At 43.6% G+C, this 13,916-nt stretch overlaps 1 non-coding gene across 1 annotated transcript; it reads right to left on the bottom strand.

Annotated features, from left to right (window-relative positions):
- Positions 1 to 5,545: 5,545 nt before the first annotated feature.
- Positions 5,546 to 5,617, bottom strand: trnah-gug (transfer RNA histidin (anticodon GUG)). Its single transcript has one exon. It is a non-coding gene; the product is annotated as a tRNA-His (tRNA).
- Between the last annotated feature and the right edge of the window lie 8,299 nt (positions 5,618 to 13,916).

Here is a 13,916-nt window from a genome sequence, read left to right as displayed (position 1 = left end):
CAATTCCAATTGACTGTTTGAAATACTGATCAGAAAGTTGTGTGGAATGTTACATTAAAATTCACAATCCCACTGGATAAACTATTGCATCCAATCTCTCCTTATTTGTTTCACTTTCATTGGAAGTAAATTCATACAAAGTCAAGATGGAATGAAAGGAGGGAAAGAAACGTTTGCACTCCTTTTCATTATCCCAATTTAACTTACAACAGAATAAAATTGCTTTATTTCGACTTTGATGAGGTATCAATTTCTCACAAATCTCCAATGCAATGAAGGATAAGAGCAAGATTCTCCATCCAGTGTATCCTAAAGATGCGAGGTACAAAGGAAACCACAGCTGCGTTTGATAGAAGTAACAGCCAGAGTAGGATTCAAATCCACACATGCACAATGAAAGAGCAATGACGCGTTAAACTCTGGGCCATTTAAGTCCATGGAAAAGGGGCTCACATATAACCACATCAATATTACATATGGTGCACCTCGGGGAGAAGAAATTCCCTGAGCAGAATCGAATTCACACCATTATGTTTCTTCTTTCAGCGGAATAATAATATCAGCAAAATCCAAGGAATTGACCTCGTCCTTGGAAGGAATACCCTATCCTTGATTTATTCCGAGTCGGTACTGTCTCAGAATGAACCAGAAAACATGTAATTCCCGTCACATTCATACACTTAGTCTTGACGCATAATTTCTTCAGACAGTTTCTCTCTCACGTGAAGAAGTATATACAGAGAGAGAAGTGAAGGTGATGTTTTAGATCGATGGACTTTCTCAAATGGATGAACCTGAAGTGGATAAAATTTCCGGAAATGTGGTGTTGTTTGTTTCATTTTATTAATTTTGCTGCAACTTCACTTTGTTCACTGCAATGATCGGAAGTGAATTGTTTTTACGTGATTGAAATGTTTAATGTTGTATTGAATTTTGCTCCGAATTCATTCCAGCTTAAAGAAAATACTGATGAGAAAACAGAAGGTTAAATTACAAAACAAGATGCCAGTTTTGATGCTCAGTTACGTTGGCAGATTTCAGTGGGTATCAAATGAACCCAACATCATGGCGATTGTCGTCCCACCTTTAAACCATGGGATTAAAGCACGAAATCGATCTCGAAGAGACGGGTCACTTCCTATTCATTATGGAATTTCTTTCCTTGACAATATACAAAATCTGCTCAGTTCCATTTGTAATGCTTCATGTGAAATATTAATAGAAATCTTTCAAAACTCTGAGGTATTTTTTTTGCTGAATCTCAGCTGCATACGTTTGCGATATTTCTTTATATCTGAAGTCGTCCAAATTAGACATTGTTTCCTCGCACCTTCCACGCCCCCCCACATCCCACTTTTACACTTTTGCCCAGCCACAGGTTGTCTCTCTCCTGGAAAAACTCACTGCTTATGTGTCTCTAAATGTGCCTTTCCAAATATTTTGGAAACGGATTCTCTGAGTGACAGAAATTCTGCTCCCATCATTTCTTTGTCCTACATCGATGGTTTTGATAGGCTGACGTTCAGAAATATACGAACTTGAAATAGTGAATTTACCACCTATTTACTCTCTCCAAACCTCACATACCCTGGAAAACTTGCATTCGGTTTTCCTTGGTTCAGTTTCAAGTTTTCCAAAACACAAATAACTAAACTGCCATCCCCACTAAACGCCGTCAGCATCATCTCTAATGCCTTAGCTCCCCAGTAAAAGCTGGCAGTGTCCTCTCTGATAGAATCACAGATCCTCTACAAGGCAGAAAGTACAATTCAGCCAATCGAGTCTGCAGGGACACTCTGAACAGCATCTCAACCAGACCTAGCTCCCCTCTCTATCACTGCAGGCCTCTGGCTTGTGATTTCAAATAAACCTGCTGCAATAAAACCTGGCATCGTGTGACTGCTGACCTTATCACTGCGTTACCCATGGCTAATTCACTTAACTTACTGAATTCACTCCCTGGACACATCAGCGCAATTTAGCATTGCCAATCCACCTAACCTATAGACTTAACAGCAGTGCGACCCACTGAGCAAATGTACCATCACATTGAACACTATCTGTATCATGTGTAATGGCTTTACACACTGGTAATTCCGCCTAGTGAAAGCAAGCTGCCCCCGTCAACCCGAATTCAATGCATTCAAACGCGGTTCGACGCTGTACATCCTCATTAGTGCTGCCGGAAATATTTCTGCAATCGGATCTGAGTGAGTTTACTCTTTTTTCTAACTCAGATTCCTGCTTTAAGTAAACACATCAGTCAGGAACAACTCTATATAATGGTTTTCATTGCAACACAAACACAATGTGCAGTTTACAGAAATTACGTGTTTGCACTTTCACTGACCCTCTCTGCCCAAGGAGCTGCAGTCCTTCCCCAGCTGATTCAGACAGCACTGTCCTTCCTGTGACATATCCAATCGAGAATGGAAAGCCAAGCATTAATAACCTTCACTGGGGAACAGAGCCACAGTTTTAAAACTTTCACGATGCCCCCAGCGGAGAATTTAGCCCTGTGACAGGAAGGGACACTAACCACGATACTGTGGAGGACAAAAACATCGAAGGAGGCCCTTCAGCCTGTTGCGGCTGCACTTGTCAAACACAACTGCTTAACGACCTGAATCAAGTTTTTCATTGTTTAGCCTATAATCTTATATGTTTTGGCATCACAAATTAACATCTCAATTTTTTTCAGGTTGGAAGAGTTTCCACCTCTCCGACCCTTTCCGCACATCGACTCAAAACGTTCTGCCTTTTCCCGAAATCTCTTGGCCCCAGTGTTCGATCCCTCCATCAATAACAAACGCTTTTTTCAGTCTATCTTATCCATATCCCTCATTATTTTGTACATCTCAGTCATATCTTCACCAATCTCCTCTGCTCGGCGACAAACAACCCCAGTTTGTCCAATCTCTCCTCATAACTGAAACTCTTCAGCCCAGACAATATCCCAATGAATCTCTCCTGCAACGTTCCCAGTGCGATCACATCATTGCTATACTGTGAATTGCAGAACTGCACACAGTAATCTAGCTAGAGCCGAATTAACTTTTTTCTTTATCTATTCTGTTACAGTATGAGGGCGTCGCTGGCTCGGCAGTATTGATTGTGATCCCTAATTGCACAGCGGGCAGTTGACACTCAACCGTATTGCAGTGAGTCTGGAGTCACATTGAGGCCCGACCAGGTAAGAATGGCATGTTCCTTCCTCAAAGGACGTCAGTGAACCCGATGGTTTTGTTTTTTCAACAGTTGACCATGGATGTATAGGTGTTATTAGATTCGTAATTCCAGATATTTATTGAATCTCAATTCTAACACCTGGCATGGTTGGAGTCAAACCCGGGACCCTGGTTCGTTTGCTTATTGTCTGAATTAACAGTCCAGTGGTAATAGTGCTCAGCCATTGCAGAAAACCCGTGAAACTAATCTTTCTCAAAGAAGTCACTTTTCCTCGATATTGTCCTGTGTCATTTTCCTGAGCTTGACTCCCAATAATCGCAAGTCTATATCAGTAAAAGCTGCTACCTGAGGATTGGCCTCACAACAGCGGTAAGCAAATGAAGCAACTGGTCTGCAGGTCCCTATGGTGGGGTTGGGGCAGGTTCACCCAGCAACAGTGACCGCAGCAGCACAGAGTGAAGAGTATCAATGTGAGAGTCTGTGTAAGATTCTGCAGTGCCTTAATGAAATAGCAAATGACTCCACAACCACATGATGAAAGAGCAGCGCTCCCAAAACTAGTGCCCAGTTAAACCTGTTAGACTCTAGCCTGGTGTTGTGTGATTTTTAACTTTGTACACCATAGTCGAACACTGGCATCTCTAAATTAATGAAATGGGGGTGTGGGACGGAAAGTTCGGTTAGTGATCGAAGGAGGGAGAGAAATCTCTGAGAACGGGTGGATTTGAATTCGGACATATGAAACACAGAGATGTGAGCGAGCAGAATTTGAAGGGAAAAGATAATCACCTTTGGAGAAAATTACCATGTGAAAACCACTGATTCCTTTGTGTTTCACAAAAACTGGGGCAGACAGAGCAATTACTGCCGTGACTCGGATTCGAGCCGAAGTCGCTGCGGACATAACGCAGAGTACGAACCACTATACGATCACAGCACTCCACAGACGTGCACGCTGACAGTGCGCAATAAGTACTGTATCATAGGAAATGTTAGGCAGCGCAACAAATGAACAATATCAGTGCTCAGCGAACAGTGGCAGATACGTGGGAACTCAGAATGGGCTGACCGTTTAATATCGGTTCCCCCAGTGGCTGTGGTGATTCCATTATTTATATACTGTAGGCTGTGGTAAATAGATTTCTCGAAAACATCAAAAACTCCGGGGACAGTGCAGGTGTTGTTGAAATGTATGCTTCAATAGTAATGCAGTTTAACATCGGCTACTTCACCAGTTTCCCCACACAAGGCAGTAACCACTGCTGCCACATCGTCCCAATTCCCAGCCCCAGAATCTGAGGAATGGAGTAGCGCAGTCGCGAAGATCCAACTGGAAGTCGGGATGAGAATGAGGACGCACAGATACTCGAAAACTCCAGTGACACAACCGGTGAATGCAGGGCATTTCTATGACGGTTTCGAGGCGCAAGTAATTCCGAGGTTGGGAGTGCTTCTGGCCAAAGGCGGGGCAGAAGGGTAATTTTTTGCCGTTTATAGCAATCTACATTGCATCTTGCTGAGACAGCTGAGTGCCACAACTGGAGCGAGGGCGGTTGGTTTGAAGTTTGTACTTGCTTCACTGTCACCAACTTGCCTGGAATGAATTGCTCTCACCATTTTCATTTCCAATTGTTTAATATCTCCCTGCAGTCTGCGGCTTTCTTCCTCATGGTTAATTGCATGACTAACTGTTGTATGATCTGCACACTGCTAAATCACGACCACTACAAGTAAATATGAATCATTGATCTATATGAGAAAACAGTGGAACTCACTGCAGGCATGCTTTGTCGGTTTGCAGGCGACGCCAGAATAGTAGACAATGAGGAAGATTATCTAAGTTTCAAAAGGATCTTAATCCAATGAGTCGTTGGACTGAAAAATGTAACATGGAGTTCAATCTGGATAAATGGAAGGTATTGCATTTTGGTACAACAACAAGAGTAGGGCTTTGCGTAGTGTTGGAGAACACAGAAGCTAGGGGTGCAGGTGCATAATTCCTTGTAGTTTGCATCACCTACAGACAAGATGGTTCAAAGGCATTTTACATACTTCCATACTTAACATACTTAACATACAAGGCAGTGTTGTGTGATTTTTAACTTTGTACACCATAGTCCAACACTGGCATCGCTAAATTAATGAAATGGGGGTGTGGGACGGAACGTTCAGTTAGTAATCGAAGGAGGGAGAGAAATTTCTGAGAACGGGTGGATTTGAATTCTGACATATGAAACACAGGGATGTGAGCAAGCAGAATTTGAAGGGAAAAGATCATCACCTTGGAGAAAATTACCATGTTAAAGCAACTGATTCCTTTGTGTTTCACAAAAACTGGGACACTTAGAGCGATTAGTGCCGTGAGTCGGATTCGAACCGAGGCTGCTGCGGCCACAACGCAGAGTACTAACCACTATACCATCACGGCGTCCCACAAACACGCACACGAGCAGTATGCAATAAGTACTGTATCATAGGAAATGTTAGGCAGCGCACCAAATGCACAATATCAGTGATGAGCGAACAGTGGCAGATACGTGGGAACTCAGAATGGGCTGACCGTTTAATATCGGTTCCCCCAGTGGCTGTGGTGATTCCATTATTTATATGCTGTAGGCTGAGATAAATAGATTTCTCGAAAACATCAAAAACTCCGGGGACAGTGCAGGTGTTGTTGAAATGTCTGCTTCAATAGTAATGCAGTTTAACATCGGCTACTTCACCAGTTTCCCCACACAAGGCAGTAACCACTGCTGCCACATAGTCCCAATTCCCAGCCTCAGAATCTGAGGAATGGAGTGGCGCAGTCGCGAAGTTCCACCTGGAAGTCGGGATGGGAATGAGGTCGCACAGATACTCGAAAACTCCAGTGACACAACCGGTGAATGCAGGGCATTTCTATGACGGTTTCGAGGCGAAAGTAATTCCGAGGTTGGGAGTGCTCCTGGCCAAAGGCGGGACACAAGGGAAAAGTTTTCCCCGTTTATAGCAATCTACAGAGCAGCTTGCTGAGAGAGCTGAGTGCCACAACTGGAGCGAGGGCGGCTGGTTTGAAGTTTGAACTTGCTTCACTATCACCAACTTGCCTGGAATGAATTTCCTTCACCATTTTCATTTCCAATTGTTTAATATCTCCCTGCAGTCTGCGGCTTTCTTCCTCATGGGTAATTGCATGACTAACTGTTGTATGATCTGCACATTGCTAAATCACGGCCACTACAAGTAAATATGAATCATTGATCTATATGAGAAAACAGTGGAACTCACTGCAGGCATGCTTTGTCGGTTTGCAGGCGACGCCAGAATTGTAGATAGTGAGGAAGATTATCGAAGTTTCAAAAGGATCTTCATCCAATGAGTCGTTGGACTGAAAAATGTAACATGGAGTTCAATCTGGATAAATGGAAGGTATTGCATTTTGGTACAACAACAAGTTGCGTAGTGTTGGAGAACACGGAAGCTCGGGGTGCAGGTGCATAATTCCTTGTAGTTTTCATCACCTACAGATAAGGTGGTTCAAAGGCATTTAACATACTTCCCTTCATTGTTCAGTCCTTCGTGTATAGGAGTCGGGACGTTATGTTGAAGCTTTGCAGGACATTGATGAGGCCTCTTCTTGAATATTATGTCCAGTTCCGGTTGCCCAGTTGTAGGAATGATATTATTCAGCTGGAGCAGGTGCAAAAAAGTATGCACGCATGTTGCTGTGTGTGGAAGGTTTGAGTTATAATGAAAGGCTGGATAGGCTGAGACTATTTTCAGCTTCGAGATCTGGGTGCTGGAAAACCACAACAGGTAAGGCAACATCCCAGCTAGGAGGCGTCCTGTCTCCCTAATGTAGAGTAGACCGCATCAGGATCATCGGATGCAATAAATTATATTGGTGGATGTGCAGGTAAAACTTTGATGCCTGTGGATGGCTCCTTTGGGGCCATGGATGGAGGCGAGGGAGAAGGTGTGGACGCAGATTTTGCAATTATTGCGGTGGCAGGGGAAGGTGCCAGGACGGAAGGATGGGTTGTTGGGGGGCGTGGACCTGACCAGATAGTCACGGAGGGAACGGTCTTTGTGGAAGGTGAAATGGGATAGGGAGGGAAATATATCCCTGGTGGTGGGGTCCGTTTGGAGGTGGTGGAAATGTCGGCGGATGATTTTGTTTCTGCGAAGGTTGGTAGGGTGGAAGGTGAGCACCATGGCGGTTCTGTCCTTGTTATGGTTGGAGGGGTTGGGTCTGAGGGCGGAGGTTCAGGATGTGGACAAGATGCATTGGAGGGCATCTTTAACCACATGCGAAGGGAAATTGCGGTCTCTAAAGAAGGAGACCATCTGGTGTGTTCTGTACTCTATGCTACTTTCTCTCCACCACCACCCTACTCTCATTTATCTCTCCACCCTTCAGGTTCTCTGCCTGTATTCCTGATGAAGGGCGTTTGCGATTTTTCGGCTCCTCGGATTCTGCTTGAACTGTTGTGCTTTTCCAGCACCGCTCTAATCTAAACTCTGCTTTCCAGCATCTGCAATCATTGTTTTTACCCTCTGCTCCCAAAGGACAAGTTCCACCACAGAACATACCAGATGGCCTCCTTCTTTAAAGACCGGAACTTCCCAATCTATGTGGTTGAAGATGCCCTCCAACGCACCTCATCCATGTTCCGTACTCCACTCATGAACCCCAAACCTCCAACCACAACAAGACAGAACCCCGAGGTCCTCATCTTCTATCCCACCAACCTCTGCATAAATCACATCATCCGCTGACAGTTTCGCCAACTCAAAACGGATCCCATCACCAGGGATATGTTCTCCTCCCCAGCCCTATCCACTTTCCACCAAGACCATTCGCTCTGTGACTATCTAGTCACGTCCACGCCCTCCAATGTCCAACCCTTCCCTCCCGGCACCTTCCTCTGCCACCGCAGGAATTGCAAAACCTGCGCCCACATCTACCCTTTCATCTCTGTCCAAGGCTCCAATGGAGGCTTACAAATCCATCAAAGTTTCACCTGCACTTCCACACATGTCATTTCTTGTGTCCGTTGCTCCCAATTCGGTCTACTCTAAATTGGGGTGACCGGATGTCTTCTCAGAGAGCACTTCAGAGATTATCGCCAGGACACCCACAAGAATCAATCCCAGTGCCCTCATGGCCAAACATTTCAACTCCCCCTCCCACTCTCCCGAGCACATGCAGATCTTGGGCCTCCTCCATTGGGCCTCCTCATCTTCCGCCTCGGGACCCTTCAAACCCAGGGCATCAATTGGGACTTCACCAGTTTCCTCATTTCCCCTCCCCCGACCTTACCCCATTTCCCAACCTCCAGCTCATCACCGTCCTCCTGACCTGTCACACCTGTGCATCCTCATTCCAACTTTTTCACTACACCTTCTTCCCTGAAATATCATGTTCACCCTCCACCTCTATCCATTTACTGCACTCGCAGCTACCTTCTCCCCAGCCCCGCCCCACTCCCATTTATCTCTCCAACCAATATGCTCCCAGTCCCATTCCTGATGAAAGGCTTTTGCCTGAAATGTTCATTATTCGTGCTCATCAGATGCTGCCGGACCTGCTGTGCTTCTCCAACACCACTCTAATCTTGAGGGGAATCAGTTGATTGGGAGCGTTTTCGGATATTTTCTATTGTTGACCACTTTAGCAACTACCAGTTTAGGGAACAGCTAAAGGACTGAGCACAAGTCAAGTCACCACATAAACATTTTTTTTTAATTGTAAGATAAAACATGGAAGGCTGAAGTATGCAACTTTGCCCATCAATACTGTTTCACCAATGAATTTATCACTGATTCCTTTCCAGATCAGAGTGCTATGGGCCTTGGAGGGGGAACTTGAAAATGCTGGTGTTTCGTTGCAACCTCCAATCTTGTCCTTTTGGTCAGTACAGCTATTGAGCTTTGAAGGTTCTGTCAAATACGCCCATATGACTTACCCCAGTGCATCCTGTAGTTGGTGCACTCTGTTGCAATTGTGCCTAAGCGGTGAAGAGAATGAATATTGCAGGTATTGACGAGGGTACAATCAAGTGACTGCATTGTCGTGGACCGTGTCCAGTTCCTTAAGTGTTACTGAAGTTACACCTATCGAGGCAAATGGAGAGAGTTATGTTCCACGTCTCATTTGTGCCTTGCAAACGATTTAAGATTCACGGAGACACAAGCTGAGTTTATAATCAAAAAATGTCTACCAAAGGACATGTTTTTGTTGTCCAATTGTTTATATAGCCAGTTTCTATCTGTTTATTTTTCTAAATACTAGCTCTGTGGACTATTACACTGGATAATTTGGTTACAGTAAAGCCATTGAATGTCAGTGGGATATGATTAGATCCTCATTTGTCAGAGTTATCATTATTCTATTTCGTCCTTGTGTGGACTAATCTGATTCCAGTCGCTGTCTGATTTCAAGTTTCAATTCCCGTCTGTGCTTGAAATTTCAATGGATTCTTTGCATAAATGTCTCCACGTGCCGTAATAATATGTAAGGACGCTGCAGGGGACAGCAGAGATTAATAAACATGTTGTCAACAGAGGAGAAAATGGAGCTTCGTGGGATGATTGGTTAGGCTGTGATTATTCTCCTTGAAACAAAGGACGCTGAGTGCATCTCTATAATCACGTAATAACATTTATACACGTTCAATATTCATGGGAACTTGACAGGGTAGTTACTGCCAGGTGGTTTACTCTGGTATGAGGGGAGCACCAGAGGACATAAACTCAGAATTAGGTATTGCCAATTTAATTCAGAAATGGGGAGTAATTTCTTTGCTCAGGGGCCAGTGAATCCGTGGAACTCCTTACCAAAACTGTTGTTGAGGCTGAGTTGCTGTGTATTTTCAAACTGTGCCAGACAGATATTTAACGAGAAAGACGATGAAGCTTTGTCGAGGTCATGCAGGAGAATGGAGTTGAGGATTACCAGATCAGCCATGAGTTCATTGAATGGTGGAGTTGACTCGATGGGCTGAATGGCCTACTTCCAATCTTACATCATGTGGTCCTACTCCTTACTTTATTGATAAATTTAGAATTCTAAGGGGATGGGATGAAGTGATAGAAAATGTTTCCAAACTGATCAGACAGATCAGGAACTAGGCTCATAAACTCATGAACAAGAAATGTGCTGTGGCCTGGAGACAACAAATGGCATTGGGCACACCGTGGATGGGTATGTGCAGAAGGTGTGTTTGCTAAAGAAAATTGGTGGATCTAATATTGTTGCCAACTTGGTGATCATGCTGGTTGATGGATCGCGGTATGATTCACACAGCAAAAGGTTGTGAAAGAATGAAAGTATCGTTTCATTGGAAACGTTTTCTGTGGTTCCAATTCCAATTGACTGTTTGAAATACTGTTCAGAAAGTTGTGTGGAATGTTACATTAAAATTCACAATCCCACTGGATAAACTATTGCATCCAATCTCTCCTTATTTGTTTCACTTTCATTTGAAGCAATTTCATAGAAAGTCAAGATGGAATGAAAGGAGGAAAGAAACGTTTGCACTCCTTTTCATTATCCCAATTTAACTTACAACAGAATCAAATTGCTTTATTTCGACTTTGATGAGGTATCAATTTATCACAAATCTCCAATGCAATGAAGGATAAGAGCAAGATTCTCCATCCAGTGTATCCTAAAGATGCGAGGTACAAAGGGAAACCACAGCTGCGTTTGATAGAAGTAACAGCCAGAGTAGGATTCAAATCCACACATGCACAATGAAAGAGCAACCTGACGTGTTAAACTCTGGGCCACTTAAGTCCATGGAAAAGGGGCTCACATATAACCACATCATATGGTGCACCTCGGGGAGAAGAAATTCCCTGAGCAGAATCGAATTCACACCATTATGTTTCTTCTTTCAGCGGAATAATAATATCAGCAAAATCCAAGGAATTGACCTCGTCCTTGGAAGGAATACCCTGTCCTTGATTTATTCCGAGTCGGTACTGTCTCAGAATGAACCAGCAAACATGTAATTCCCGTCACATTCATACATTTAGTCTTGACGCGTAATTTCTTCAGACAGTTTCTCTCTCACGTGAAGAAGTATATACAGAGAGAGAAGTGAAGGTGATGTTTTAGATCGATGGACTTTCTCAAATGGATGAACCTGAAGTGGATAAAATTTCCGGAAATGTGGTGTTGTTCGTTTCATTTTATTAATTGTGCTGCAACTTCACTTTGTTTACTGCAATGATCGGAAGTGAATTGCATTTACCTGATTGAAATGTTTAATGTTGTATTGAATTTTGCTCCGAATTCATTCCAGCTTAAAGAAAATACTGATGAGAAAACAGAAGGTTAAATTACAAAACAAGATGCCAGTTTTGATGCTCAGTTACGTTGGCAGATTTCAGTGGGTATCAAATGAACCCAACATCATGGCGATTGTCGTCCCACCTTTAAATCATGGGATTAAAGCACGAAATCGATCTCTAAGAGACGGGTCACTTCCTATTCATTATGGAATTTCTTTCCTTGACAATATACAAAATCTGCTCAGTTCCATTTGTAATGCTTCATGTGAAATATTAATAGAAATCTTTCAAAACTCTGAGTTTTTTTTTGCTGAATCTCAGCTGCATACGTTTGCGATATTTCTTTATATCTGAAGTCGTCCAAATTAGACATTGTTTCCTCGCACCTTCCAGCCCCCCACCCCCCCCCCCCCCCCCCCACATCCCACTTTTACACTTTTGCCCAGCCACAGGTTGTCTCTCTCCTGGAAAAACTCACTGCTTATGTGTCTCTAAATGTGCCTTTCCAAATATTTTGGAAACGGATTCTCTGAGTGACAGAAATTCTGCTCCCATCATTTCTTTGTCCTACATCGATGGTTTTGATAGGCTGACGTTCAGAAATATACGAACTTGAAATAGTGAATTTACCACCTATTTACTCTCTCCAAACCTCACATACCCTGGAAAACTTGCATTCGGTTTTCCTTGGTTCAGTTTCAAGTTTTCCAAAACACAAATAACTAAAATGCCATCCCCACTAAACGCCGTCAGCATCATCTCTAATGCCTTAGCTCCCCAGTAAAAGCTGGCAGTATCCTCTCTGATAGTATCACAGATTCTCTACAAGGCAGACAGTACAATTCAGCCAATCGAGTCTGTAGGGACACTCTGAACAGCATCTCAACCAGACCTAGCTCCCCTCTCTATCACTGCAGGCCTCTGGCTTGTGATTTCAAATAAACCTGCTGCAATAAAACCTGGCATCGTGTGACTGCTGACCTTATCACTGCGTTACCCATGGCTAATTCACTTAACTTACTGAATTCACTCCCTGGACACATCAGCGCAATTTAGCATTGCCAATCCACCTAACCTATAGACTTAACAGCAGTGCGACCCACTGAGCAAATGTGCCATCACATTGAACACTATCTGTATCATGTGTAATGGCTTTACACACTGGTAACTCCGCCGAGTGAAAGCAAGCTGCCCCCGACAACCCGAATTCAATGCATTCAAACGCGGTTCTACGCTGTACATCCTCATTAGTGCTGCCAGAAATATTTCTGCAATCGGATCTGAGTGAGTTTACTCTTTTTTTCTTCCTCAGCTTCCTGCTTTAAGTAAACACATCAGTCAGGAACAACTCTATATAATGGTTTTCATTGCAACACAAACACAATGTGCAGTTTACAGAAATTACGTGCTTGCACTTTCACTGACGCTCTCTGCCCCAGGAGCTGCAGTCCTTCCCCAGCTGATTCAGACAGCACTGTCCTTCCTGTGACATATCCAATCGAGAAGGGAAGGCCAAGCATTAATAACCTTCATTGGGGAACAGAGCCACAGTTTTAAAACTTTCACGATGCCCCCAGCGGAGAATTTAGCCCTGTGACAGGAGGGGACACGAACTGTGGAGGACAAAAACATCGAAGGAAGCCCTTCAGCCTGTTGTGGCTGCACTTGTCCAACACAACTGCTAAACGACCTGAATCAAGTTTTTCATTGTTTAGCCGATAATCTTATATGTTTTGGCATCACAAATTACCATCTCAATTTTTTTCAGGTTGGAAGGGTTTCCACCTCTCTGACCCTTTCCGCACATCTCCTCAAAACTTTCTGCCTTTTCCCGAAATCTCTTGGCCCCAGTGTTCGATCCCTCCATCAATAACAAACACTTTTTTAAGTCTATCTTATCCATATCCCTCATTATTTTGTACATCTCAGTCATATCTTCAAAAATCTCCTCTGCTCGGCGACAAACAACCCCAGTCTGTCCAATCTCTCCTCATAACCGAAACTCTTCAGCCCAGACAATATCCCAATGAATCTCTCCTGCAACGTTCCCAGTGCGATCACATCATTGCTATACTGTGAATTGCAGAACTGCACACAGTAATCTAGCTAGAGCAGAATTAACTTTTTTTTTATCTATTCTGTTACAGTATGAGGGCGTCGCTGACTCGGCAGTATTGATTGTGATCCCTAATTGCACAGCGGGCAGTTGACACTCAACCGTATTGCAGTGAGTCTGGAGTCACATTGACGCCCGACCAGGTAAGAATGGCAGGTTCCTTCCTCAAAGGACAATAGTGAACCCGATGGTTTTGTTTTTTCAACAGTTGACCATGGAAGTATAGGTGTTATTAGATTCGTAATTCCAGATATTTATTGAATCTCAATTCTAACACCTGGCATGGTTGGAGTCAAACCCGGGACCCTGGTTCGTTTGCTTATTGTCTGAA

Source organism: Chiloscyllium plagiosum, unplaced genomic scaffold, assembly GCF_037043375.1.
Source record: "Chiloscyllium plagiosum isolate Xiang-an unplaced genomic scaffold, Cpla_swu_hap1 HiC_scaffold_39, whole genome shotgun sequence".
Classification (NCBI taxonomy): Eukaryota; Metazoa; Chordata; class Chondrichthyes; order Orectolobiformes; family Hemiscylliidae; genus Chiloscyllium; species Chiloscyllium plagiosum.
The sequence above is the reverse complement of the archived record's forward strand: the minus strand, read 5'-3'. Positions and strand labels throughout refer to the sequence as shown.